The 27,209-nt window shown below is 43.8% G+C and overlaps 1 long non-coding RNA gene across 1 annotated transcript; it reads left to right on the top strand.

Moving 5' to 3' along the window:
- Positions 1-72: 72 nt before the first annotated feature.
- LOC149457093 (uncharacterized) lies at positions 73-26,179 on the top strand. Its single transcript, XR_016313749.1, has 4 exons — positions 73-165; positions 229-354; positions 4,690-4,761; positions 25,969-26,179. It is a non-coding gene; the product is annotated as an uncharacterized LOC149457093 (long non-coding RNA).
- Positions 26,180-27,209: the final 1,030 nt, after the last annotated feature.

Here is a 27,209-nt window from a genome sequence, read left to right as displayed (position 1 = left end):
CTGGGCTCTTTGGCCGTCTCTGATTACCATTTATATATCCTGCCACAGAAGGCATCAGGGAGCAAATGTAGTTTACAGGTTTATAGAGGAGAGATAGGACGGGTTTTTATTTATACTGTCCTCATAGGAATGGTGTGGAGATCCACCTCCCTAACGATTAGGCCGGTAAGACAACATCGGAAAATTGACTACCAATGCTTACCGTAATTTTCCTTTCTTATCTTCAAGGCATCACATGTGGATTGGGGATTCAAGTGGTGGTGGTCCTCAAAGGTCCAAGTTGTTGGACAGAAAAAGCAGATTGGAGACCCATAAAAAGACCTAAGAGATCCACCGGAAAAAAAGAGAGGAAAGGTGGGAGAGCCCTTATAATGCATGATGAAAAATAATAGAAAAAAATGACACACTCGGGTGGAAGAGTAAACCAAAAAATGTTAAACATTTGTGTTTCACCGTAAACTGAGGAAGTGGCGAGTTAAAGCCATGAAATGCATTTTATGGTGAAATAAAGCTATTTGATGTTCACCTAACCTGATGACCCAGACCCATCCTTAGACACAGCACAATGGGTGCCTCTTCCATTCGTTTCACCAACAGGCCTTTTACCTCCTCTCATCCTACCATGACATAACCCCATGCTCAACCCCTCCAGGACATTGATCAGAAAATTTGAGTCCCACCCTAGGAGGGTAACTAAGTACTCCTACTCAATGTGGGCTTGTGTGATGACATTGAGACAGCCAGGAAAGAAAAATTATGGTAAGCTTTGGTAATCAATTTTCCTGAAATCTAATGCTTGGGAAATCACTACCACAAATTCATCAAGAACCAGCCAAAATTTGCTGAGTGCATGGCCAACTTTAACCTTTAAGGCCTCATGTACACTGCTGCTCCTAAACGTGAGTTTAGGTGCTTTGAGTGGTTTTTTTGCCAAAGCCCCTGAACTCAACTCAACTGTGTCCATGCATGAATAGGCTTTTGTCAGAGTTTAGCAGCAGCAGCAGAGTTTAGGGGCAGTTAAATGTCCCTCTCCTGAACACAGAAGAATTGCATTCAGGAGAGGAATGTTTTGGCCAAAAGAAGTTACTTTCAATAGCAAGTACTCTGGCCAATGAAATGAATAAACATCCAAGCGCTAAACACATTCCCTCGTTTACATGCGTTTTTGGCATGTTAGGGTTTTTCTGCTGCCAGTAGAGTTATTGTCTCTTGCAATTCCAGTATACATGTAGCCTTGGAAACAGCAGACAATACTTATTGTACAAACTCGACTGCAGCCAAATCTACTCGATAATGAGACAGGAAAGTGTTTGGTGACAATTATATGGTGCAGATAGTGTTGACTGATATCCTTCACACCCATGAAATGGACATACAGCCCATTGAGCAGTCACCCCTTCTTTGCCATATAGGCGTGGTTATTGACTTTGCTCCAGGGAAGCCTGCTTGCCCTTATTTCTTCCTGTAGGAATCCCAAACAGTTGTTCAGACTTTCTTGACTGTATAAGAACTTTTGAGATTTTGCCCACATTGAGTGGATGCACTTGGTTGTCCTCTTGTGTGGTGAAGCTTGGTAAGACTAGTTCTTCAATGACATGGAACCTGGTAGAAAGTCTAGACTTGGAATGAGGAAGATTCTTTTGGGCAGAAACTGTAGAAAGGGGTCAGCAAGCCCCAGGGGACCATACCTCAATACAACAGAGAACATCACGGCAGCCAAAAGGGGCAATTAGCCAGTTAGAAACCCTGGAAGCAGCTGATACTCAGAAGACTTTGATTAAAGGCACATCATCTGAAACTCTGTACCCCAGATTTACAGAGGTAGGTAATGTATCTTTGTCCTGGGACAGGAGAATAAAAAAGGAACACCCTTGCCTGGATAGGACTCAATTTTATAGATAGACTTTCTGGAAGGGTTGAGCATGGAGTGGAGTAAACCCATCTGTACTGCCATGGAGATATCAGGAAACATGGTTTGCATGTGATTCAAGATATCTTATGGGGCAAGCTCAATGCAAGTAATTCTCAACCAGGGTTCTGAGGAACTCTTTGGTTCCTCCAGAGGTTGCTTGGTGTTCCCTGAGCTGTGACTGACTGAGCTTCCATTTGATGCTGCCCACATAGTTACAGTTGCAAGAAAAAGTATGTGAACCCCTTGGGATTACGTGGAGTTTTGCATGAATTGGGCATAAAATGTGCTCTGAACGTCATCTAAGTCACAACAATAGAGGAACACAGTCTGCTGAACATAATACTACACAAACATTAGATGTTGCCATGGTTTAATTCCACATAACATGTAAACATTCACAGTGCAGGGAGGAAAAAGTATGTGAGGCCCTAGCTTAATGACTTCTCCCAGAGCTAATTGGAGCCAGGAGTGAGCCAACCTTGACTCCAATCAGTGTGATGATATTGGATGTGTTGCTGACAGCTGTCCTGCCCTTAAAAAACACACACCTGTTTTGGGTTTACTGGTTTCAAGAAGCACTGTCTGATGTGAACCATGCCTCGCAGAAAAGAGCTCTCAGAAGACCTACGATCAAGAATTGTTGACTTGCATGAAGCTGGAAAGGATTACAAAAGTATCCCCAAAAGCCTTGATGTTCATGTGTCCACGGTAAGACAGACTGTCTACAAATGGAGAAAGTTTAGCACTGTTGCTACTCTCCCTAGGCGCGGTCGTCCTGTAAAAATGACTGCAAGAGCACAGCGCAGAATGCTGCATGAGGTAAAGAAGAATCCCAGAGTGTCAGCTAAAGACCTACAGAAATCTCTGGCACATGCTAACATTTTTGTTGACACATCTACAATAAGGAAAACATTAAACAAGAATGGAGTACATGGGAGGACACCACGGAGGAAGCCATTGCTGTCCAAAAAGAAGATTGCAGCACATTTGAAGTTTGCAAAAGAGCACCTGGATGTTCCACAGCACTACTGGCAAAATATACTGTGGACAGATGAAACCAAGATTGAGTTGTTTGGGAAGAACACACAACACTATGTGTGGAGAAAAAAAGGCACAGCACACCAACATCAAAACCTCATCCCCACTGTAAAACATGGCGGAGGGAGCATCATGGTTTGGGGCTGCTTTGCTGCCTCAGGGCCTGGACGGATTGTTGTCATTGATGGGAAAATGAATTCCAGAGTTTATCAAGACATTTTGCAGGAAAACGTACGACCATCTGTCCGCCAACTGAAGCTCCGCAGAGGATGGGTGATGCAACAGGACAATGACCCAAAGCATACAAGTCATTCAACAAAACAATGGCTGCAACAGCACAGAATACGCCTTCTGGAGTGGCCCAGTCAGAGTCCTGACCTCAACCCGATTCAAATGCTGTGGCATGACCTTAAGAAGCGATTCACACCAGACATCCCAAGAATATTGCTACACTGAAACAGTTTTGTGAAGAGGAGTGGTCCAAAATGACTCCAGATCGTTGTGCAGGTCTGATCAGCAACTACAGGAAACGTTTGGTTGAGGTTATTGCTGCCAAAGGAGAGTCAACCAGTTATTAAGTCCAAAGGTTCACATACTTTTTCCTCCCTGCACTGTGAATGTTTACATGTTATGTGCAATTAAACCATGGCAACATCTAATGTTTGTGTAGTATTATGTTCAGCAGACTGTGTTCTTCTATTGTTGTGACTTAGATGACGTTCAGAGCACATTTTATGCCCAATTCATGCAAAACTCCACGTAATCCCAAGGGGTTCACATACTTTTTCTTGCAACTGTAGGTGGTCAACATCACTGATATTTCTAGATGTCTGTAAGGGTGGCCTTCTGACCACCAATGTAAGGAGCATTTTCCCCACTGATCACCATTGATTTGATTTAAGCAGAGGTTCCCCGAGACCTGAAAATTATTTCTAAAGTTGCCTCTGGGATAAAAAGCTTACGAAAGCTTACAAAAATCTGTTTCCTCCACTGCAAACAAAACCTTACGGTAAAAATGAGACACACAGCCCACTTCTTTTTGACATGTTTTGCCTCCGCAGGGGCTAAATCGCAATCTACTCATAACTCCACAATTAAGCCTTGGCAGGAGGCGAAGCGCGTCAGTAAGAGCATCTCTGTGGCGTTTGCAGAGGAAGAAATGTTGTGTGGCTCAATGTTTGTTCCTGATGTAAATTGGGGGTTGATGAAATCCATGATGCCTGAGGCTGGGGAGTGGTGCAGGATATTCCAGCACTGTTGGGGGATGCATGAGTAAAAGTCTTGTGTTTGAGACAGCCAATCAAAAGAAGGATGCAACACTTTATTATACCAGCAGGTGTCTGGTTGGGAAGGCATGCAGTCCTTCAAGAACACAGCTACCATTTCTAATGGGCTTTGGCATTGGTCATGTGACTTTGCCATGTTATCTACACATCCCACCAATATTGGTCGTGAAGTCGCACAGTACAATAGCGAGCTGTTGGTTGAAAGAGGGTGACCCAGAGTTCAGACCTCGGCAATGGGAGCCTACATATTATTTCCATGCCAGGTTTTCCTTAAAGCTGTTTTTACTAGAGGAAGGAAGCACGTCGTTGTATGCTCCGTGTTCACTATGTGCTGTCGCCTGTTGGCCTAGAGGGCAGTCTCTTAGTAAACCAGTGGTGTTGCTGTTGTATAGCGCCATCCCTCTACCGTGTCTATCTATAGTTTGGGTTGAATATAATTTATTTTCTTTACAGCTCGTGAAAGATGATTGGTGACCGGCCTCCCGGGCCCGCCGCGCTCCGTTCGCATTGCTTTTTAAATATCAGGTATTTATAGCGTGGAATCCGGTGAGCGAGTATGCTATGTGGCCCAATGGTATTCCCGGCCCTTGGTCGGCTCTCATCACTCAACGTGTGTCCCTGGAACCGTGCCAAGGCATGCCGGTTATAAAAATACAATACAGCACGCAGAGTCCTGGCTTGTGTCTGCTCTGTTCTAAACACAGAATCTCCCATTCAAGTGACCCTGTCACAAACTTTAGAAAGAAGAAACGCAGAGCAGAGGGTTACTGGCCACCCACAACAATCACCAAATCCAGATGTACAGGCAGCTGAAGTTATGGGAAAATCCTTTTCCTATTAAAAGTCAAGCTTGGCCCTGCCCCCTCCTGTCTGTCAAGTCTGTTAGGGAGATTCCCCCTCTCTGTTTGTCCATTATCACAGAGAGTCAAAAAAATGCCAAATTTGTGTCACCAGAACAGGAATAAAGGGGAAACCTTCCAATAGGGACACTGGTGAGAAGCAGGGATTTTCTCATCGAAGACTACGTTGATTTTTGTGTTTTCCCATCATATGTTCATTTTGGATTGCTCAGCTTTATGACCTTTGTACACTCGAGGTCTGACATTCACACTCTGCGCTTCCAACACCTGTGCTGCATTTTCTAATTTTTTCATAATTAATTTTTTTTTTTTGTGCCTTTTTCTGAAGCTTTGTTTGGCAAAGTCCTCCTGGCCCTTTCCGCTTTTTGTCATTTTTGATGCTTAGTATTCATGAGCACGGCATTAACAAAACACTTGCTGAATTCCCTCTTACCACATGGAAAATATCAGGAATTCAGGTACGTGGGAAACTTTTTTTTTTTAAGCCACATCCACAAAAAATGTAGAGAACACTGTAGTAATAATATAAGGTACGGGGTAATAAACAGTAACATGCTTCCCTTAATGAGATTTTCAAGAAAACATTTTTTCTAATATTTTCTTTTGTTCTGAAAAAAAGATTTTGCCAAATTTTTTTTGTGGGTTTTTTTTTGCTGATTTTTTTTGCCCCCTCCTGTAAGAAAAAAAATTATTTTGTCTGTAGCTTTTGCACGCTATATTTTCCCCTCTGTGCACACACCTGCCAGTTACTGAAGAAATACTTTATAGGGCATAAACCAGAAGGATAACATTTTCAGAATGGCGACACGAAATGTGAAAACAGGCGAGGATGATTACTAATGACTAAAATCTCAGTTCCATTTTGGGATTTGAGAACGAGGATTACGGAAAATTGGTTGACTGTGGAAATTTCCTATGAGGTTTTCGTGACACGGCAGCCACTTCCTTGCATGAGAGCCCAGGCAATGGCACAACAATTAGTGGAAAGCTGAACTCTAATCAGTCTCTCCCTTCCTTTCAGTCACATAACAATTGTGCTGCCATTACAGATTTGGATGCCCTTGCCATCTCTGTTAAAGCAAAACTCTAATCTAATGGGCACAAAAATTTTATGTAGATATAGGCAAGGGGATCCTTGTGTCCTGTGCCCATCAAAAGGGGTTAATATTAGAGTGTTTCTGGACAATCCTTAATTATCATTATTTATCATTGAAAGGGTTCCTTGCATCTTGTAGCCATCGAAAGGGGTCAATTTCAAACTCTTCCTGGGCAACCCTAAATATCAGTGAAAAGGATCCTTGCATCCTTGGGTCATCCAAAGAGGTCAATTTTAACCAGTTCATGGGCAATCCTATCAGTGAAAGGGATCATTGCAATGTCTGGTCATCCAAAGGGGTTACGTTCAACCTATTCCTGGGTAATTATAATTATCATTGAAAGGGATCCTTGCATCCTGTGGCCATCCAAAGGGGTCAGTTTCAAACTCTTCCTGGGCAATCCTAATTATCAGTCAGAAGGATCCTTGCATCCTGTGGCCATCCAAAGAGGTCAATTTCAACCTGTTCTTGGGCAACCCTATCAGTGAAAGGGATCATTGCAACGTCTGGCCATCCAAAGGGGTTGCGTTCAACCTATTCCTGTGTAATTATAATTATCATTGAAAGAGATCCTTGCATCCTATATCCATCCAAAGAGGTCAATTTCAACCTGTTCTTGGGCAATCCTATCAGTGAAAGGGATCATTGCGACATCTGGCCATCCAAAGAGGTTATGTTGAACCTATTTCTGGGTAATTATACTTATCCTTGAAAGGGATCCTTGAATCCTATGGCCATCCAAAGGGGTCAATTTCAAACTGTTCTGAGCAATCCAGTTAGTGAAGGGGATCATTGCAACCTCTGAACACCCAAAGGGGTCGAATTCAACCTGTTCCAGGGCAATTATAATTAGCAATGAAAGGGAACCTTGCATCCTATGACCATCCAAAGAGGTCAGTTTCAAATTGTTCATGGGCGATGCTAATTAACAAAAAAACAAATCCTACTGTCCCGAGAAGCCCTCTGAATACATTTCATCAGCGAGTGGAGGTCAACCTTGGTCAATATTTTTCATTAGCACCGAGGACACAGAATCCAGAATGTGGGAGCTGCAAATTGAACTGTACCAATGACCTACTGATACCGAATCTGTATACGCCAATCCCCGCAGTCCGCTTTCTCTCGCTGTCCCGGAGGCATATTTAGTTCATTGATTTTCCACAGACATGCTCAGCTACTCTTTCAGGTCAAAAACTGCTATAGACCTCAGAAATAGAAAGCTAAATACAAGGCTCCCTAACCCAGAGAAAGCAGAATAAAGAACTCAGCAATTACAGTACTTGTACACTGTGAGGGGTACAACCTCAGTCAAACTTAAAAATTAAGCCTTGAGGGCATGCATTGGTTGCTGTAATTAGGGGTGAGCTTTGGGTTTGGGTCAAACTCATGGTCAGTTTGGTAAATTAGGCCAGTTGGCCTGCCCAAACCCCTGGCTTCTGTTTGTAAACAGGACACACAAGGACACTACTGAGATTAAAGGTGCACATGCGCTGGAGCAAAGACCTGGCACCATTGCCGGTAGCCTGCATGGCCATGCTCATTTGCACGGGAATGCGTGCAGGCATGTTAGGAATGCCCCATCATGCTCCCTTGTGTGCAGAAGCAGGGATTTGCACTGGCACATGCTCTCATTCAAGATCGACACCAAAACTCCCCAGTGCTCCTTGGAATTCCTGTCACCAACTCGGCTTGCTTCTGGACCCATCTTCTGCCTGATTCTGACCTTGGCTTACTCTTAGAGACTCTGCCTCTTCTGACCACCCATGTATGACTCTGGATTGCTGTTCTGACTACCCTCCTGGCCATCCACCTGGCTCCTGTGCATGACCTCGGTTCAGTCTTGACTGTTCTCTTTCCTCTTTCTATGCTTGATCCTCCATGCATTACACTTGACGGCTTTGATCCTGACTGCACCACTTCAGTTCTACTCTGCCAGTCCTGACCTCTTGTTGCTGTCAGTGGCCCATCTCTCATCTCGAGGTTCCAGTGCTTCCGCTGATGCCTTGTCCAGTAACCTTCCAGGGCTTCTTTGATCACCTTCAGGGGTGCTCAGCGCTTAGCTGCAAAGAAAGCCCTCTAGTCACTTCCTCCGACCAGGTATGTGACATGGGGATTATGGGCGATGTCAGTAACCAAATATGTTCTGTTGCCCCCACCACTAGGGGAATAAGGACAGGGCACATGAGTGACTCTTCTTACTTTTTCACACCCTTTAAGCAATTAAAAGACCTTCTTCCTGCTGATTGGTATTTAAAAAAACAAATTGGGGGCATTTTCCCCACGACAATGCTCAGCTACCCACATGGAAGAAAAATATATTTGAAATATATTTAAAAAATATTCTTCCCAAATATATTGACATATATTTGAACTACTACAATTTTGGCCATATTCAATATATTTCAAAATATATTACAATATTACAATATATATATATATATATATATATATATATATATATATATATACATACACACACTGTATGGTGAAATGCGTTTTTACAAAATATATGAAAAGTATTTTTAAAATTAAATTGTCAAATATGCCGTATATCTTTAACATATACAAATCTACATTTTTGGAATGCATTTACAAGTATATGTAAAAATATATGTTAAAATTACTTTTTTATATGTTAAAAAAAATTTGAACAATATATTTAAAATAAATGTATTTTAAAAAATATTTTTCATATATTTTGTAATATATAAAAATGCATTTCAACATGCAGTATATATATGTGTGTATATATATATATATATATATATATATATATATATATATATATATATATATATATAGAATATGGCCAAAATTGTAGTGTTTCAAATATAAGTCAATATATTTGGGAAGAATATTTTTTAAATATATTTCAAATATATTTTTCTTCCAAATGGGTACCCATGCACTGTTTTAACAGTGGGTTGTAAATTAGCTTCTAAAAAGACAAAAAAAAAAGATTCAGCTCTTGTAGACATCAATGGGGTAAAGCAATATTTTCTGGGTTCACAGATTTCCTGCTAGGATAGTCAAATATTCTGCAAACCAAACTTTTCTCACTTCCTCATCCCGAGCTGTAATGCACCAAACCACCCAATCCCTTTTCATGATAACCTGGGAACTCCTTTTAACTGATGTTTATAATGCAGGCTGAGGGCGGGCCTATGACAGCCTGGGCACAGAGGGAGTTAATCAGGTGATGCTGGCCGTCATCCAACCCTAAAGGACATCTAGTGGCAGGAAAGAAGTACTGTGGGGGACAGTGGGGTGGCTGAAGATGAATGCAGTAAAAGCTGTTTTTTTTTTAATTTGCTCTTTAATGGACTATTTTTGTATTATCTGTGACTGCTGTTACCAATCTATCGCAATGTACTGCGACCCATACAGGCACAGCAACTTACCTTTACGTTGGTGGCCTCTAGGTACAAAACACACACGCATGCCCCCGCCTGCCGACAGCAGGGTGTTTGTCCAATCACAACCCAGAGCCCTGTTTTGATAATCCTTGCAAAGCAAGAGAGAAGAAACAAAGAGATTTCTGGAAAAATCAGTACACGTTACACAAATTAACACTTGTTAGTCACACACTTAACCCCTTGATTACCTGACATGTTAACCCCCTTCCCAGCTAGCGTTATTAGTACAGTGACAGTGTATAGTATCATCACTGATCATAGTATTAGTGCCACTGGTGATGTCAGTATCAGCCAGTTCCCACCCAGTGTCAGTTAGTGTCAGATTGCCTGCTGCACTATCACAGTCCCACTATAATTTGCTGATCACCATCATTAGTAGTATAAAAAAAAAACAATCAATGTCCCATAGTTTGTAGACGCTAAACCTTTCATGAAAACCAGTCAATATACACTCATTAGGATTTTTTTTTACCAAAGACATGTAGCAGAATACATTTCGGCCTGAATTTATAAAGACCTTTGCTTTTTTTTTATGTTTTTATTGGATTGATTGCAGGGTCCAGGGTTTAGTAACACTTTAAGATATGAGACAGGGCATGTACAATGCCCTTTTTAAGGTACTGTATGTAACTGTGATAAAAAAAGGCCTATGTTTTGGGCAGCACAGTGGCTAAATGGTCAGCACTTCTGCCTGGCAGTACTATAGTTGTTGGTTCAAATCCCAACCATGGTACCACCTGCCTGGAGTTTGCATGTTCTCCCTGTTCCTGCGTGGGATTCCTCTGGGTACTCCAGTTTCCTCCCACACTCCAAAGACATGCTGGTAGGTTAAATGGCTCCTGTCTAAATTGTCCATAGTATGTGTATGTATGAATGTGAGTTAGGGACCTTAGATTGTACACCCCTTGAGGGTTAGGGACTGATATGAATGTACAATATATATGTAAAGTGCTGTGAAAATTGATGGCGCTATATAAGTACCTGAAATGAATAAAGATATACAGTATCTCACAGTGTTACTGCTAGATCAGGGGTCTCCAAACTTTCTAAACAAAGGGCCAGTTTACTGTCCTTCAGACTTTAGGGGGGCCAGATCGTGGCCATTGCTAGTAGAAAAGGTCCTGACCTCAGTTGGAAAAAACAATGCTTCATTTTTGGTGCCATTGGAAGGGTATATGCCTCACCATTGGTGTCACTGGGCCCCATTGTTAGTGTCACTGGGAGAAATTGGGCCACATTGTTGTTGTCAATGGGAGGAATTGTGTCCTATCATTGGTGTCATTGGCAGGAATTGTGCCCCTTCGTTGGTGTCAGTGGATAAAATAGTGCCCCAAGGGCCGAATAAAAGTAAGCATAGGGCCACATCTGGCCCCCGGGCCGCAGTTTGGGGACCACTGTGATAGATGATAAAGCATGCCCAGTATGATTTTTTTTCCCTGATTTAATGATTTATTAATCCTCAGTAAAAGCTGGTTTATGATTCACTGCTGGATGTGAATTCCAGCCTTGGCACAGTGTCAGTGTGATCGCTATTTTTTTTCATCACCTGCTAAACAGCAATCCCACTTTGTGATACATTTCAGGCCAGGTTTACAGCTAGCTATAGGGAATTCTATCAGGTTTCAATTAGTCTGCATACAGGCCGAATTTTTTTTTCTCGCGCCATGATGTGTTAAGACTACATTGCGCTAAAGATAGCTTTGACCTGGTTATCTGCTATGCATGCATTTCAAAGGTCATCTTAGCGAGCGAACAATGTACAATAGATGTGACAGCAGGAATCTGGCTGCCACCCCACATTGAAGAAAAATATATTTTAAATATATTTTAAAAATATGCTTCCCAAATATATTGACATATATTTGCAATACTGCAATTTTGGCCGTATTTAATACATTTCAAAATATATTTCAATATATATATAAAATATTTTTAAAAATACATTTTCAAATATACCGTATGTCTTTAAAACTACATTGAATCTATATTTTTGGAATGCATTTACAAATATATGTAAAAATATATGGTAAAATGACTTTTTTTTATATGTTAAAAAAACCAGAAGAATATATTTAAAAAATATATATTTTTAAAAATATTTTTCATATATTTTGTAATTTATAAAAAATGAATTTCAGCATATAGTGTGTGTGTGTGTATATATATATATATACAGTCATGGCCGAAATTGTTGGCACCCTTGATATTTTTCCTGAAAATCAAGTATTTCACACAAAAAAGGTATTGCATTAACACATGTTTTGCTATACACATGTTTATTCCCTTTGTATGTATTGGAACAAATATAAAACAGAGGCAGAAAAGCAAATATGACATAATGTCACACAAAACCCCAAAAATGGGCTGGACAAAAGTATTGGCACCCTTAACTTAATATTTGGTTGCACACCCTTTGGAAAACATAACTGAAATCAGTCGCTTCCTATAACCATCAATAAGCTTCTGACACCTCTCACCCGGAATTTTGGACCACTCTTCCTTTGCAAACAGCTCCAGGTCTCTCTTATTGGAAGGACACCTTTTCCCAACAGCAATTTTAAGATCTCTCCACAGGTGTTCAATGGGATTTAGATCTGGGCTCATTGCTGGCCACTTCAGAACTCTCCAGCGCTTCTTTGCCATCCATTTCTGAGTGCTTTTTGACGTATGTTTGGGGTCATTGTCCTGCTGGAAGACCCAGGATCTTGGACGCAAACCCAGCTTTCTGACACTGGGCCCTACAGTGCGACCCAAAATCCTTTGGTAATCCTCAGATTTCATGATGCCTTGCACACAGTCAAGGCACCCAGTGCCAGAGGCAGCAAAACAACCCCAAAACATCATTGAACCTCCACCATATTTTACCGTAGGTACTGTGTTTTGTTCTTTGTAGGCCTCATTCCGTTTTCGGTAAACAGTAGAATGATGTGCTTTACCGAAAAGCTCTATCTTGGTCTCATCTGTCCACAAGACGTTTTCCCAGAAGGCTTTTGGCTTACTCAAGTACATTTTGGCAAACTGTAGTCTTGCTTTTTTATGTCTCTGTGTCAGCAGTGGGGTCCTCCTGGGTCTCCTGCCATAGCGTTTCATTTCATTTAAATGTCGACGGATAGTTCGCGCTGACACTGATGCTCCCTGAGCCTGCAGGACAGCTTGAATGTCTTTGGAACATGTTTGGGGCTGCTTATCCACCATCCGGACTATTCTGCGTTGCAATCTTTCATCAATTTTCCTCATCCGTCCACGACCAGGGAGATTAGCTACAGTGCCATGGGTTGCAAACTTCTTGATAATGTTGCGCACTGTGGACAAAGGCAAATCTAGTTCTCTGGAGATGGACTTGTAACCTTGAGATTGTTGATATTTTGCCACAATTTTGGTTCTCAGGTCCTCAGACAGTTCTCGTCTCCTCTTTCTGTTGTCCATGCTTAGTGTGGCACAGACAGACACACAATGCAAAGGTTAAGTGAACGTCTCTCCTTTTTATCTGCTTTCAGGTGTGATTTCTATATTGCCCACACCTGTTACTTGCCCCAGGTGAGTTTACAGGAGCATCACATGCTTGTAACATTCTTATTTATCCGCAGTTGTGAAAGGGTGCCAATACTTTTGTCCAGCCCATTTTTGGAGGTTTGTGTGACATTATGTCGAATTTGCTTTCTTTCCTCCCTTTTTTTGTTTTGTCCCAATACACACAAAGGGAATAAACATGTGTATAGCAAAACATGTGTTAATGCAATACGTTTCGTGAGAAATACATGATTTCCTGGAGAAATATCAAGGGTGCCAACAATTTCGGCCATGACTGTATATATATATATATATATATATATAGTATCTCAGTATCTCACAGAAGTGAGTCCACCCCTCACATTTTTGTAAATATTTGATTCTATCTTTTCATGTGACAACACTGAAGAAATGACACTTTGCCACAAAGTGACGTAGTCAGTGTACAGCTTATATATATACAGTATAAAAATATATTGAATATGGCCAAAATTGTAGTATTTCAAATATATGTCAATATATTTGGGAAGAATATTTTTAAAATCTGTTTAAAATATATTTTTCTTCCATGTCGGACAGTCAATAGCTTCACTCTGTTTTCCCAAACATCTATCATTGTAACCGTCCAGCCACACCACAGCTATATATGGCGGCTCCTTTAGTCGCTGTCATCCTACTCTCTGTGTGAACAGGGGGGGGGAGGCCATCGCTGACAGCTGTGATCCACTGCCTCCGTCTGCTGCGACATTGTAAAATTAGCACACCCGCCTAGTGACTGTGTTGTTATATGAAGCACTATATAAACCCCGAGCAGGTAGGATTACACAGAACAGCATGGGAAGTGCGGAAGGAAGGAGCTCTGTATCCAAAGACGTATAAATATATCAGCATGCTATAGGAATGTGTTCATACGAGGATTATGGAAGGGTATAGGATAGACCCTGGTGACCAGCAGATCCCGTTTGAGTTATAGGACAAGACAGGTGCCCAGAGTCTGCAATAATCATGTAATACGAGTAAAAACAATCAACAGAAATAAATAAAACTGTGCCCAGAGTCAACCATAATCAATAAATAAAACTGTACCCATAGTCAGCCATAATCAATAAAACTGTGCACAGAGTTAGCCATAATCAATAAATAAAACTGTGCCCAGAGTCAGCCATAATCAATAAATAAAACTGTGCCCAGAGTCAGCCATAATCAATAAATAAAACTGCGCCCAGAGTAAACCATAATCAATAAATAAAACTGTGCCCAGAGTCAACCATAATCAATAAACAAAACTGTGCCCAGAGTCAGCCTTAATCAATAAATAAAACTGCGCCCATAGTCAGCCATAATAAATAAAACTGTGCAGAGAGTCAGCCATAATCAATAAATAAAACTGTGCCCAGAGTTAGCCGTAATCATGTACTGCGAATAAAAACAATCAACAGAAATAACTAAAACTGTGCCCAAAGTTAGCCATAATTAATAAATAAAACTGTGCCCAGAGTTAACCATGATCAATAAATAAAACTGTGCCCATAGTCAGCCATAATAAATAAATAAAACTGCATCCAGAGTCAGCCATAATCAATAAATAAAACTGTGCCCAGAGTCAGCCATAATCAATAAATAAATCTGTGCCCAGAGTCAACCATAATTAATAAATAAATCTGTGCCCAGAGTCAACCATAATTAATAAATAAATCTGCGCCCAGATCAGCCATAATCAATAAATAAATCTGTGCCCAGAGTCAGGCATAATCAATAAATAAATCTGCGCCCAGATCAGAAATAATCAATAAATATAATTGTGCCCAGAGTCAGGCATAATCAATAAATAAAACTGTGCCCATAGTCAACCATAATCAATAAATAAATCTGTGCCCAGAGTCAGCCATAATCAATAAATAAATCTGTGCCCAGAGTCAGCCATGATCAATAAATAAATCTGTGCCCAGAGTCAGCCATAATCAATAAATAAATCTGTGCCCAGAGTCAACCATGATCAATAAATAAATCTGTGCCCAGAGTCAACCATAATCAATAAATAAATCTGTGCCCAGAGTCAGGCATAATCAATAAATAAATCTGCGCCCAGATCAGCCATAATCAATAAATATAATTGTGCCCAGAGTCAGGCATAATCAATAAATAAATCTGTGCCCAGAGTCAGGCATAATCAATAAATAAATCTGCGCCCAGATCAGCCATAATCAATAAATATAATTGTGCCCAGAGTCAGGCATAATCAATAAATAAAACTGTGCCCATAGTCAACCATAATCAATAAATAAATCTGTGCCCAGAGTCAGCCATGATCAATAAATAAATCTGTGCCCAGAGTCAGCCATGATCAATAAATAAATCTGTGCCCATAGTCAGCCATGATCAATAAATAAATCTGTGCCCAGAGTCAACCATGATCAATAAATAAATCTGTGCCCAGAGTCAGCCATGATCAATAAATAAATCTGCGCCCAGAGTCAACCATGATCAATAAATAAATCTGTGCCCAGAGTCAACCATGATCAATAAATAAATCTGCGCCCAGAGTCAGCCATGATCAATAAATAAATCTGTGCCCAGAGTCAACCATGATCAATAAATAAATCTGCGCCCAGAGTCAACCATGATCAATAAATAAATCTGTGCCCAGAGTCAGCCATGATCAATAAATAAATCTGCGCCCAGAGTCAACCATGATCAATAAATAAATCTGCGCCCAGAGTCAACCATGATCAATAAATAAATCTGCGCCCAGAGTCAGCCATGATCAATAAATAAATCTGCGCCCAGAGTCAGCCATAATCAATAAATAAATCTGCGCCGAGTTTTCATTGGTTGTTGAGCTGTAACTCAGCTTTGCTGATAATATACATTTATGCCAATCACTTCAAAAACAAGATTGACACAATTCGCAAGGACATTGCCGCAACTCACACGCCCTCTCAACCCGTCCTCTCTCACACAGCTACCCCCTCATCCCCCCTCCCCCTCGACATTACCCGCAGGGACTTCGTCACTGCTCAAACTCCCTCCAACCCCGTTCCCCCTCACTCAGCTACCCCCTCATCACCCCTCTCCCACGGCCCCACCACTGCTCTGACCTCCACTCCCACCCCACCCTACATTCCTCATACTGAAGCTCCCCCAACACTCCACACCTTTGACCTTACTACCATCGAGGAAGTCTCCAAGATCCTCTCTGATGCCCGCCTCACCACCTGCCCCCTCGACCCTATCCCCTCACAACTCCTACGACCTCCCTCCCCCTCCATCCTACGCTCCCTCACCCACATCTTTAATCTCTCCCTCTCCTCCGGCACTTTCCCCTCCCCACTGAAGCATGCACACATCACCCCCATACTTAAAAAGCCCTCCCTGGACCCCAATGACCCGAACAACCTCAGACCCATCTCCCTGCTCCCACTTACATCTAAACTCCTCGAGCGTCTCGTCTACACCCGCCTATGCTCTCACCTCAACGACAACAACCTCCTCGATCCCCTACAGTCTGGCTTCCGCCCCCTACACTCCACCGAAACCGCCTTACTCAAACTCTCCAACGACCTTCTAACCGCCAAAGCTAATGGCCACTATTCAGTACTCCTACTCCTTGACCTCTCTGCGGCCTTCGACACAGTTGACCACCCCCTCCTCCTCAATATACTACACTCCCTCGGCCTCAGAGATTCTGCTCTCTCCTGGCTCTCATCCTACCTGTCACAACGCTCTTTCAGCGTTACCTATAATGCTACCACCTCCCCCTCACTCCCCCTCTCTGTTGGGGTCCCTCAAGGCTCTGTCCTTGGGCCCCTTCTCTTCTCCATCTACACCTCCTCCCTTGGCCAACTCATACACTCTCACGGCTTCAACTACCACCTCTATGCCGACGACACACAAATCTATCTCTCAACCCCCCACCTCACCCCCTTGGTCTCTGCCTGAATCACACACCTACTGAGCGACATATCAGACTGGATGTCGCTCCACTTCCTTAAACTGAATCTCTCCAAAACCGAGCTCCTTGTCTTCCCCCCCAGCCCGGACACCACCCCCCACTGACTTCTCCATCATGTCCAACAACGCCAATATCAAACCCGCTCTGCAGGCCAGAGTACTTGGTGTCATTCTGGACTCCAACCTATCCTTCCAGCCCCAAGTCCAATCTTTAACAAACTCGTGCAGACTCCACCTCCGCAACATCGCCAAAATCCGCACGTTCCTAACCCCAGAAACCACTAAACAGCTCATCCACTCCATCATCATATCACGACTCGACTACTGCAACTCCCTCCTCACTGGCCTGCCTCGCCGCTGGCTATCCCCGCTTCAGTCCATCCTGAATACGGCTGCCAGACTCATTCACCTTTCCAACCGCTCCATTTCCGCCACCCCCCTCTGCCAATCCCTCCACTGGCTTCCGATTGCGCAACGGATCAAATTTAAAATCCTAACACTGACGTACAAAGCCGTCCACCATACTGCCCCGAACTACATCACTGACCTAATATCCAAGTACCGCCCAACACGCACTCTCCGCTCCTCACAAGACCTCCTTCTCTCTAGTTCCCTGGACTCCTCCTCCCATGCCCGCCTCAAGGACTTCTCCAGGGTGTCACCCATCCTCTGGAACTCCCTGCCCCAACCCATCAGATTATCACCTACTCTCCTCTCCTTTAGGCGCACCCTGAAAACCCATCTCTTCAGGGAAGCCTACCTCACCCCCTGCTAACTTGCTGACCTCCTCCACTCTTCCTACCACTCCATCCCCCACAGCTATCTCCTCCTGTACCACCATCCACTCCCTCCTAGATTGTAAGCTCCAAGGAGCAGGGCCCTCGATCCCCTCATGTTTTGCATTGTATTGGTATTGTTCTGTCACATGTTCTGTCCCCCTTTGTAATGTACAGCGCTGAGCGAACTATTGGCGCTTTATAAATACTGTATAATAATAATAATAATAATACTTTGTTCAATAATTGGTTCCTTTGTGCGTCTCCTTGGCGGGGATCATCCTCTTTACACATCTCTATGTACAGGAAGACCTGGACTGTAAATGGAAATATTATATTCACCGATGTTTATCTAAGCCAGGAGCCTCCAAACTGTGGCCCCGGGGCCACCTCTGGCCCACTATATGATTTTACTGGTCCCCTGGTCCCGATGTGAAGGAGGAACTCTGGTGTGCATGGGGGATGGGTGGCTCTAAGGTGATGGGGAAACTGATGTAATGGGGGAGGGCTGGGACTCTGATGTAATGATTTGATGGGGGGGGGGGGGGCTTCTTATGTGAAGGGGCAACTCTTATGTGAAAAGATTATTTCTGATGTGATGGGGGCTTCTGATGTGAAGGGGTGAATCTTATTTGAAGGGTGACTTCTGTTGTGTTGGGGGGATTCTGATGTGATGGGGGGGCATCTGATGTGAAGGACAACTTCTGATGTGATGGGGGGGTTTCTGATGTGGTGGGGGACTTCTGTTGTGAAGAGTGACTTTTATGGGAAGGGGGACTTCTGATGTGATAGGTGGGCTTCTGTTGTGATAGGTGGGCTTCTGTTGTGATGGTGGGCTTCTGGTGTGATGAGAGAGCTTCTAATGTGATGGGGGGGCTTCTGATGTGAAGGGTGACTTCTGTTGTGATGGTGGGCTTCTGTTGTGATGGGGGGCTTCTGATGTGATGGGGGGCTTCTGATGTGAAGGGCGACTTCTGTTGTGATGGGGGGCTCCTGTTGTGATGGTGGGCTTCTAATGTGATGGAGGGGCTTCTGATGTGAAGGGTGACTTCTGTTGTGATGGTGGGCTTCTGATGTGATGGGGGGCTTCTGATGTGAAGGGTGACTTCTGTTGTGATGGGGGGCTCCTGTTGTGATGGGGGGGCTTCTGGTGTGAAGAGTGACTTCTGATGTGATGGGGGGGGGGGTTCTGATGTGGTGGGGGACTTCTGTTGTGAAGAGTGACTTATGGGAAGGGGGACTTCTGATGTGATAGTGGGCTTCTGATGTAATAGGGGGGCTTCTGTTGTGATGGTGGGCTTCTGGTGTGATGAGAGGGCTTATAATGTGATGGGGGGCTTCTGATGTGATGGGGGGCTTCTGATGTGAAGGGTGACTTCTGTTGTGATGGGGGGCTTCTGTTGTGATGGGGGGGGCTTCTGATGTGAAGAGTGACTTCTGATGTGATGGGGGGGGGGGCGTCTGATGTGAAGGGTGACTTCTGATGTGATGGGGGGCTTCTGATGTGAAGAGTGACTTCTGATGTGATGGGGGGCTTCTGATGTGAAGAGTGACTTCTGATGTGAAGAGTGACTTCTGATGTGAAGGGTGACTTCTGATGTGATGGGGGGGTTTCTGATGTGAAGGGTGACTTCTGATGTGAAGGGTGACTTCTGATGTGATGGGGGGGGGGGGGCTTCTGATGTGAATGGTGACTTCTGATGTGATGGGGGGCTTCTGATGTGAAGGGTGACTTCTGATGTGAAGGGTGACTTCTGATGTGATGGGGGGTTTCTGTTGTGAAAGGTGACTTCTGATGTGAAGGGTGACTTCTGATGTGAAGGGTGACTTCTGATGTGATGGGGGCTTCTGTTGTGATGGGTGACTTCTGATGTGATGGGTGACTTCTGTTGTGCTGGTGGGTTTCTGATGTGATGGGGGGCTTCTGATGTGATGGAGGGTCCTCTGATGTGAAGGGTGACTTCTGTTGTGATGGGGGGCTTCTGATGTAAAGGGTGACTTCTGATGTGATGGGGGCTTCTGATGTGAAGGGTGACTTCTGATGTGATGGGGGGCTTCTGTTGTGCTGGTGGGCTTCTGGTGTGATGAGAGGGTTTCTGATGTGATGGAGGGGCTTCTGATGTGAAGTGTGACTTCTGTTGTGATGGGGGGCTTCTGGTGTGATGAGAGGGCTTCTGGTGTGATGAGAGGGCTTCTGATGTGATGGGGGGCTTCTGATGTGAAGGGTGACTTCTGTTGTGATGGGGGGCTTCTGATGTGAAGGGTGACTTCTGATGCGATGGGGGGCTTCTGATGTGAAGTCTGACCTCTGATGTGATGGGGGGGCTTCTGATGTGAAGGGTGACTTCTGATGCGATGGGGGGCTTCTGATGTGAAGTCTGACCTCTGATGTGATGGGGGGGCTTCTGATGTGAAGGGTGATTTCTGTTGTGATGGGGGCTTCTGATGTGAAGGGTGATTTCTGTTGTGATGGGGGCTTCTGATGTGAAGGGTGACTTCTGTTGTGATGGGGGGGCTTCTGATGTGAAGGGTGACTTCTGTTGTGATGGGGGGCTTCTGATGTGAAGTCTGACCTCTGATGTGATGGGGGGGCTTCTGATGTGAAGGGTGACTTCTGATGTGATGGTGGGCTTCTGTTGTGAAGGGGGGCTTCTGATGTGAAGGGTGACCTCTGATGTGATGGGGAGATTCTGGTGTGAAGAGTGACTTCTGTTGTGATGGGGGGGCTTCTGATGTGAATGGTGACTTCTGATGTGAAGGGGGGCTTCTGATGTGATGGGGGGATTCTGATGTGATGGGGGGATTCTGATGTGATGAGGGGCATCTGATGTGAAAGGTGACTTCTGATGTGATGAGGGGCTTCTGATGTGGTGGGGGGCTTCCAGGGGCGGACTGACAATTTAGAAACTCGGGCACTGCCCGAGGGCCCGGGGTCAGTAGGGGGCCCCATGAGATGCCCCTGGTACCTTTTTCATAGGCTTTTTTGAGTTTGGGCAAGGACACAGGGGCCCCATGATCCCCTATTGCCCGGGGGCCCCATGAGTAGTCAGTCCGCCCCTGGGGGCTTCTGATGTGAAGGGGTAACTTTTATGGGAGGGAAGACTTCTGATGTGAAAGTGACTTCTTTTTCTGATGGGGGGGCTTCTGATGTGGTGGGGGGGGCTTTTGTTGTGAAGGGGTGACTTTTATGGGAAGGGTGACTTCTGATGTGATGGGTGGGGGGCTTCTGATGTGAAGGGGTGACTTTTATGGGAAGGGTGACTTCTGATGTGGTGGGGGGCTTCTGATGTGAAGGGGTGACGTTTATAGAAGGGGGGACTTCTGATGTAAAGGTGAGTTATTTTTCTGATGGGGAACTTCTGATGTGGTGGGGGGCACTTTTGTTGTGCAGAGGTGACTTCTGATGTGATGGGGGATCTTCAGATGTGAAGGTTGACTTGTGATGTGATGGGGGATCTTCAGATGTGAAGGTTGACTTGTGATGTGATGGGGGATCTTCAGATGTGAAGGTTGACTTGTGATGTGATGGGGGATCTTCAGATGTGAAGGTTGACTTGTGATGTGATGGGGGATCTTCAGATGTGAAGGTTGACTTGTGATGTGATGGGGGATCTTCAGATGTGAAGGTTGACTTCTGATGTGATGGGGGATCTTCAGATGTGAAGGTTGACTTCTGATGTGATGGGGGATCTTCAGATGTGAAGGTTGACTTCTGATGTGATGGGGGATCTTCAGATGTGAAGGTTGACTTCTGATGTGAAGAGCCAACTCTTTTGTGAAAGGAGGACTTCTGGTGTGATGGGGGCTTCTAATGTGAAGTTTTCTCTTGGAGCTGGTTTATTTGTTCATTTATAAAAATGATTTTTGTTTCAGCAAACTAACACTTTTAAAGCATACAATGTGGCCCTCAGACTGAAGTTTGGAGACCCCGATCTAGGTGGACAGCAGACAATGAGACCTCACTTGCCCTCTATCACTGAGCTCCTATATAGTTGACAGTTCCCATAGTAACGCCACAACAAATATACTGCAACATGACACTGACAAACATCGCAGTACTTACCATTTATTGATGAGGCGTGAAACACTCACCTTTATTCCATGGGCACCCTAACCAGAACATTCTTTGAACCCGGTTCACACTGACGCAGCGAATGCGATCTGCACAGGAATCGTACCACATACCTGTGCAAAACACGTGCAATTCTGTGCGATTTGAACCATTCATTTTGTATTGCACCACATTCGCACCAGTTTCTGGGCCCCTTTTTTGGTCGCAGCTGAACACCCATGCGATCCAATTTCAGGCAATCGCACTGTGTTTTGTGAGCTGCTTCGGGGGTGCCATTATTTAACATTGACCCCCTGCATCAGATCGCATGAATGCCATGCAATTTCAATGCGGTGTAGGAAATGCACAAGATGCACTGCGTTTCCTGCATCACATATACAGTTGTGCTCAAAAGTTTGGCAGAAATTGTGAAATTTTGGAATTGATTTTGAAAATCTGACTGATCATGCCACAAAATGCTCTTTTATTGAAGGATGATGATCATGTGAAGCCATTTCTTATCAAATAGTTGTTTGGCTCCTTTTTAAATCATAATGATAACAGAAATCACCCAAATGGCCCGGATCAGAAGTCTCCGCCCCCCTGGATCAGAAGTCTCCGCCCCCTGGATCAGAAGTATCTGCCCCCTGGATCAGAAGTATCCACCCCCCTGGATCAGAAGTCTCCACCCCCTGGAATGTTTGGCCTTGGTACAGACCAGGGGTGGACTGACCATTTTGAAACACGGGCACTGCCCGAGGGCCCAGGGTCAGTAGGGGGCCCCATGAGATGCCCCTGGTACCCTTTTCATAGGCTTTATTGAGTTTGGGCAAGGACACAGGGGCCCCATGATCCCCTATTGCCCAGGGGCCCCATGAGTTGTCAGTCCGCCCCTGGTACAGACACACAAGGTGACACACGTAGGTTACAATGCCAATTAGAGGTTAATGTCCCACATCTGTGGCTTTTGAAATTGCAATTAGTGTCAGTGTATAAATAGTCAATGAGTTTGTTAGCTCTTACGTGGAAGCACTGACTAGACTAGATACTGAGCCATGGGGATCAGAAAAGAACTGTCAAAAGTTCTGCGTAACAAGGTAATGGAACTTTATAAAGATGGAAAAGGACATAAAAAGAATGACCTCAACCGATTCTGAAGGACTGAAGGCCAAGGTCATTCTGCACGTGCGAATGACTTACTCAGTGCCAACATATCAACAGTGGATATTCAGCAACTCCGCCACCGCCGCTGGATACATTTTACAAAGATTTAAACGATGGCTCTGAGCAGCAACAGGGTTCAAGTATTCTATATGCACATGAACCATCTTTTCCATGCATACAGCATACATGGAACCTACCACCCCTGCTCAGGACTGATGTTTACATGTATACAGCATAATATACACTCACCAGCCACTTTGTTTAACTTTCCTCCTCCTGCCGGCTCAGCAACCAATGAGACTATCTCACACAACCCATTTCTAATCCAATGGCCCCTCAGGTGACAAATTGAAAAATGAAAGGGAGGGGGGTGTTATCTGATGGGCAGTGCAGGGTTATCAGGGATGGGTGAATCACAAAACTAGCTGAGCAGAATTAAAGTGTATGTATAGCCGGATCAATTTTTAAAGTGATACTAAAGGTTCTTTTTTTAAAAAATGTCATGTCATGTAGTGGTTATGCATAGAGCCTAGACGCCGAGCGGCCACACATTTGCGTTCTATTAAAAAAAACATGTGCTGAGAGCACGCGCCCTGCGCGCTCCCAGAACACACGTTTGGTACTCACAGGAAGGTCCCGATCTCCTCTCTCGATTGGGACCTTTCCCGATCATGTGACTGCCGTGACAGCGAATCACGGCGGTCACATGACCCTAAAACCCTCCTCCCATCTTCTGGAACCCTTAAAGGGCCGGGAGGCGCTGGGGCCAAGGGGTTAAGTTTCGGATGGAGTAGGGCAATATTACCATCCCTAGTAGATTTTCATTGCTGTTTGTGCCCCCAGTAGGTATTTTCACACTCCCTATTTGTCCTGCTGACTGTTCCCACTGAGGCATAAATTGATAGGAAATCAAAACTTTTAGGCTCCATGTACACAAGCCTACCATGACCGCAGGAAACCGCGAATCATGGCAAATCCGCAGCAGCTGCGGTGCCTTGATTATGCCACGTTTTGCGTTTTCCAACGGCCAGTGGTCAAAACGTTCCTATCCTGAACGTGATTCTTCTGCATTCAGGAAAGGAAGGTTTAACCTCACCTAAACACAGCAGCTCCTAAACTCTGCTAAAAGCCTGTGTGTACATGGACCCATAGGCTTCTATGGAGTCAAGTTTAGGAGCTTTGACAAAAAAATGCTAAAAGCTCCTAAACTCGGGTTTAGGAGCTACTCGTGTACATGGGGTTCATTTTCCTATGGGGACACCTGCTCTGATGACAACTCTCCAAGAAGGGAAATCTCTTCACCTTGTAATGATTACATATCAGCTCCTCTTGTGTCTCCGGGACAGATAGTGAAGGAAGATCTACCCAACAGGATACAGACATGATAAAACAAACTGTGACGGGTTGAACCCTTCCCTACATAAGCGATCAGGCTTGATTCACATCTGTGCGGGTGGTGACGCCGAGGGATCCGCACAAAAGTACCTGCAGCCGCACCATCTGCAAGAGGAATGCGGGACCCACTGGCGGATGCCATTAATTCTAGTGGCATGCTGCCCACAGTGGAAATCGCAACTGTACTGGGAACCGCGGTTCCCGTGTGGGCTGCGTTTCCCGAAGAAGTGCAGGGACTTCTTCCCTGCGTGTTCCGGGGCAACGGGAGTCCATTCAAATAAATGGGCTCTCGTGCCCGTACGGCCACACATGTGAACCTGGCCTAAGGGCTCATTTACACAATGTGCAGTGATCTGCATTAATCCTGACTGATTGCAAGGCCAGATAGAAAACGATTGTATACTAGGTGCCTTGTCCACACCGTAACATTGCATTGAGGTTGATTGCATTTGTTTGCAGTGCACCTCACATCAGGTCCACTGCGGTGTATGGGGATGAAATTCTAGTGTGAATGAGCCCTATTCCTCTGCCAAGTAAACCAGTTCATGTATTTACCGATCAGCCATAACATGACCACACACCTGATATTGAGTAGGTCCCTCTTTTGGCACCAGCCCCGACCTGTTGAGCCATGGACTCCACTAGACCTCTGAAGGTACGTTGTGGTATCTGGCACCAAGCCGTCAGTAGAAGATCCTTGAAGTCCTGTAAGTTGTGAGGTGGGACCTCCATGGATCAGACTTATTTTTCCAGAACATCCCCCAAATGCTTGATTGGATTGAGATTTGGAGAATTTAGAGGCCAAGTCAACACGTCAAAAACACCTTCTTCCATTGCTCCATGGTCCAGTTCTGATGTGCCTGTTGTTTGCGATTTTGGTTGTAGACATGGGTCAGCATGGGCACCCTGACTGGTCTGCCACTACACAGCCCCATACACAACAAACTGCTATAATTGGATGGTCCATCTGATCTGGTAAGAGGCACTTTGAACCTTGTCACGTGTTGGTGGAATCTCCTTTACTACTTGTTTACTAAGCAGTAAATGTCATCTCCTAGATCAGGGGTGTCAAAACTGGCGGCCCTCCAGCTGTTGCCAAACTACAAGTCCAATCATGCCTCTGACTTTGGAAGTCATGCTTGTAACTGTCAATCTTGCAATGCCTCATGGGACTTGTAGTATGGAAACAGCTGGAGAGCCACCAGTTTGACACCCGTGTCCTAGATTGTAAGCTCTGACAAGCCGGGCCCTCTACTTCCTCTTGTACCAAATTGTATTGTCACTGTAATGTCTACCTTCATTTTGTAAAGCGCTGCGCACACTGTGGACGCTATATAAATCCTGAATAACAACTCTTCTCTCACACTTTGTGGATTTCTTCCTGGATGAAGGACTTCTAAAGAAGGACACTGTCAACTTTTTTTTACTCTCTATGGATATTTTTGTGTTATAGAATATTTGCCATATTTATACGAACACCTTATTTAATGTTATCTATTATTGACATTTTAGATATCTCACCTATTTTTTTCCATCCACTCCGTGAGGACATCAAGTGACGAAACGCATAGGGTGGAGCCTTGGAGTGACGTCACCACGCCCATTGAGATGTCGGCCTCAGCTGAATTTTTTGAATTTGTGCTGGATAAGATGTTTAAGCTAGTGTCGGCTTTGACACTATGGAATGTGAGTGTAATACAATGGACTGTTTTTATGAATAAAGTTGCCGTACGATTTTACACCATTAGCTTCCCTCTCTCTTCCTTTATTAATGTCAAGATATTAATGTTCACTGAATCGCCTCCCTATTGCCGGCTATCAATCTGCAGATCGAATCACATGTGCTGGTTTATAATTTGACAGGCATGTTGCTCTGCTGAGTCGATTTAATTCATCCGGTGGTGGATTTTTCACAGCGTTTTGCATATCAACAGTTTAGCGCACTGAAGTTCAAGTTTTACACCTTTTTATTATATCGCACATTGGAATTTGATGAATTTATAAAAAGATGTTTTCACGTATATTTTTTGTATCCAAGGACACTATTATTGCACACTTTTATGTATTTTATTGATTTTTCTGAATTTATATAATTTTTTTATTATGACACTATTTATTGGTTTGAAGAAATAAGTTTATATTGGCAATTAAGATTATATTTTAGTTTTTGATACTTTTTTCATTTTTTGTGTGTGTGTATATATATATATATATATTTTTTTTTTATCCTAGATTGTAAGCTCCAAAGAGCAGGGCCCTCCTAACCCTCTTGTATTGAACTGTATTGTTGCTGTATTGTCTCCCGTTATATTGTAAAGCGCTGAGCAAACTGTTGGCGTTATACAAATCCTGTATTATAATAATAATAATATATAAATGCTGTATAATAACAATAATGATGCTTTTTATGATTATTATTTGGTTAGAGCGCTACCTTTATTTCTATTTTCTGTCGTATTTTTTCACATAGAAACAGAAAAGTGACGGCAGAAAAAGACCGAGTGGTCCCATCAAGTCTGTCCGTTTTCACTTTTCCTCAATGCGATTCCATTTTTAATTGAATATCACATGTTGATTAGCGCTGCTTTTTATTTGTATTACTGTAGAGGGACACGCTTTGATCAGATTTCACGTCTTGAGGTTTATAACCGCTTTAAGTTTCTGGTTAAATGTCAGATCTGAAAAGTTCTCACGACCTTGGGTGCACCACAAAATAAAACATGAAAAGACTTATTTTTTTTTACGCAGAATCA

Source organism: Staurois parvus, unplaced genomic scaffold, assembly GCF_062004578.1.
Source record: "Staurois parvus isolate SC_StPar_1 unplaced genomic scaffold, SC_StPar_1.0 ptg000335l, whole genome shotgun sequence".
Taxonomy (NCBI): Eukaryota; Metazoa; Chordata; class Amphibia; order Anura; family Ranidae; genus Staurois; species Staurois parvus.
Note: the sequence above shows the minus strand (reverse complement) of the source record. Positions and strands in the feature narration are given on the sequence as shown.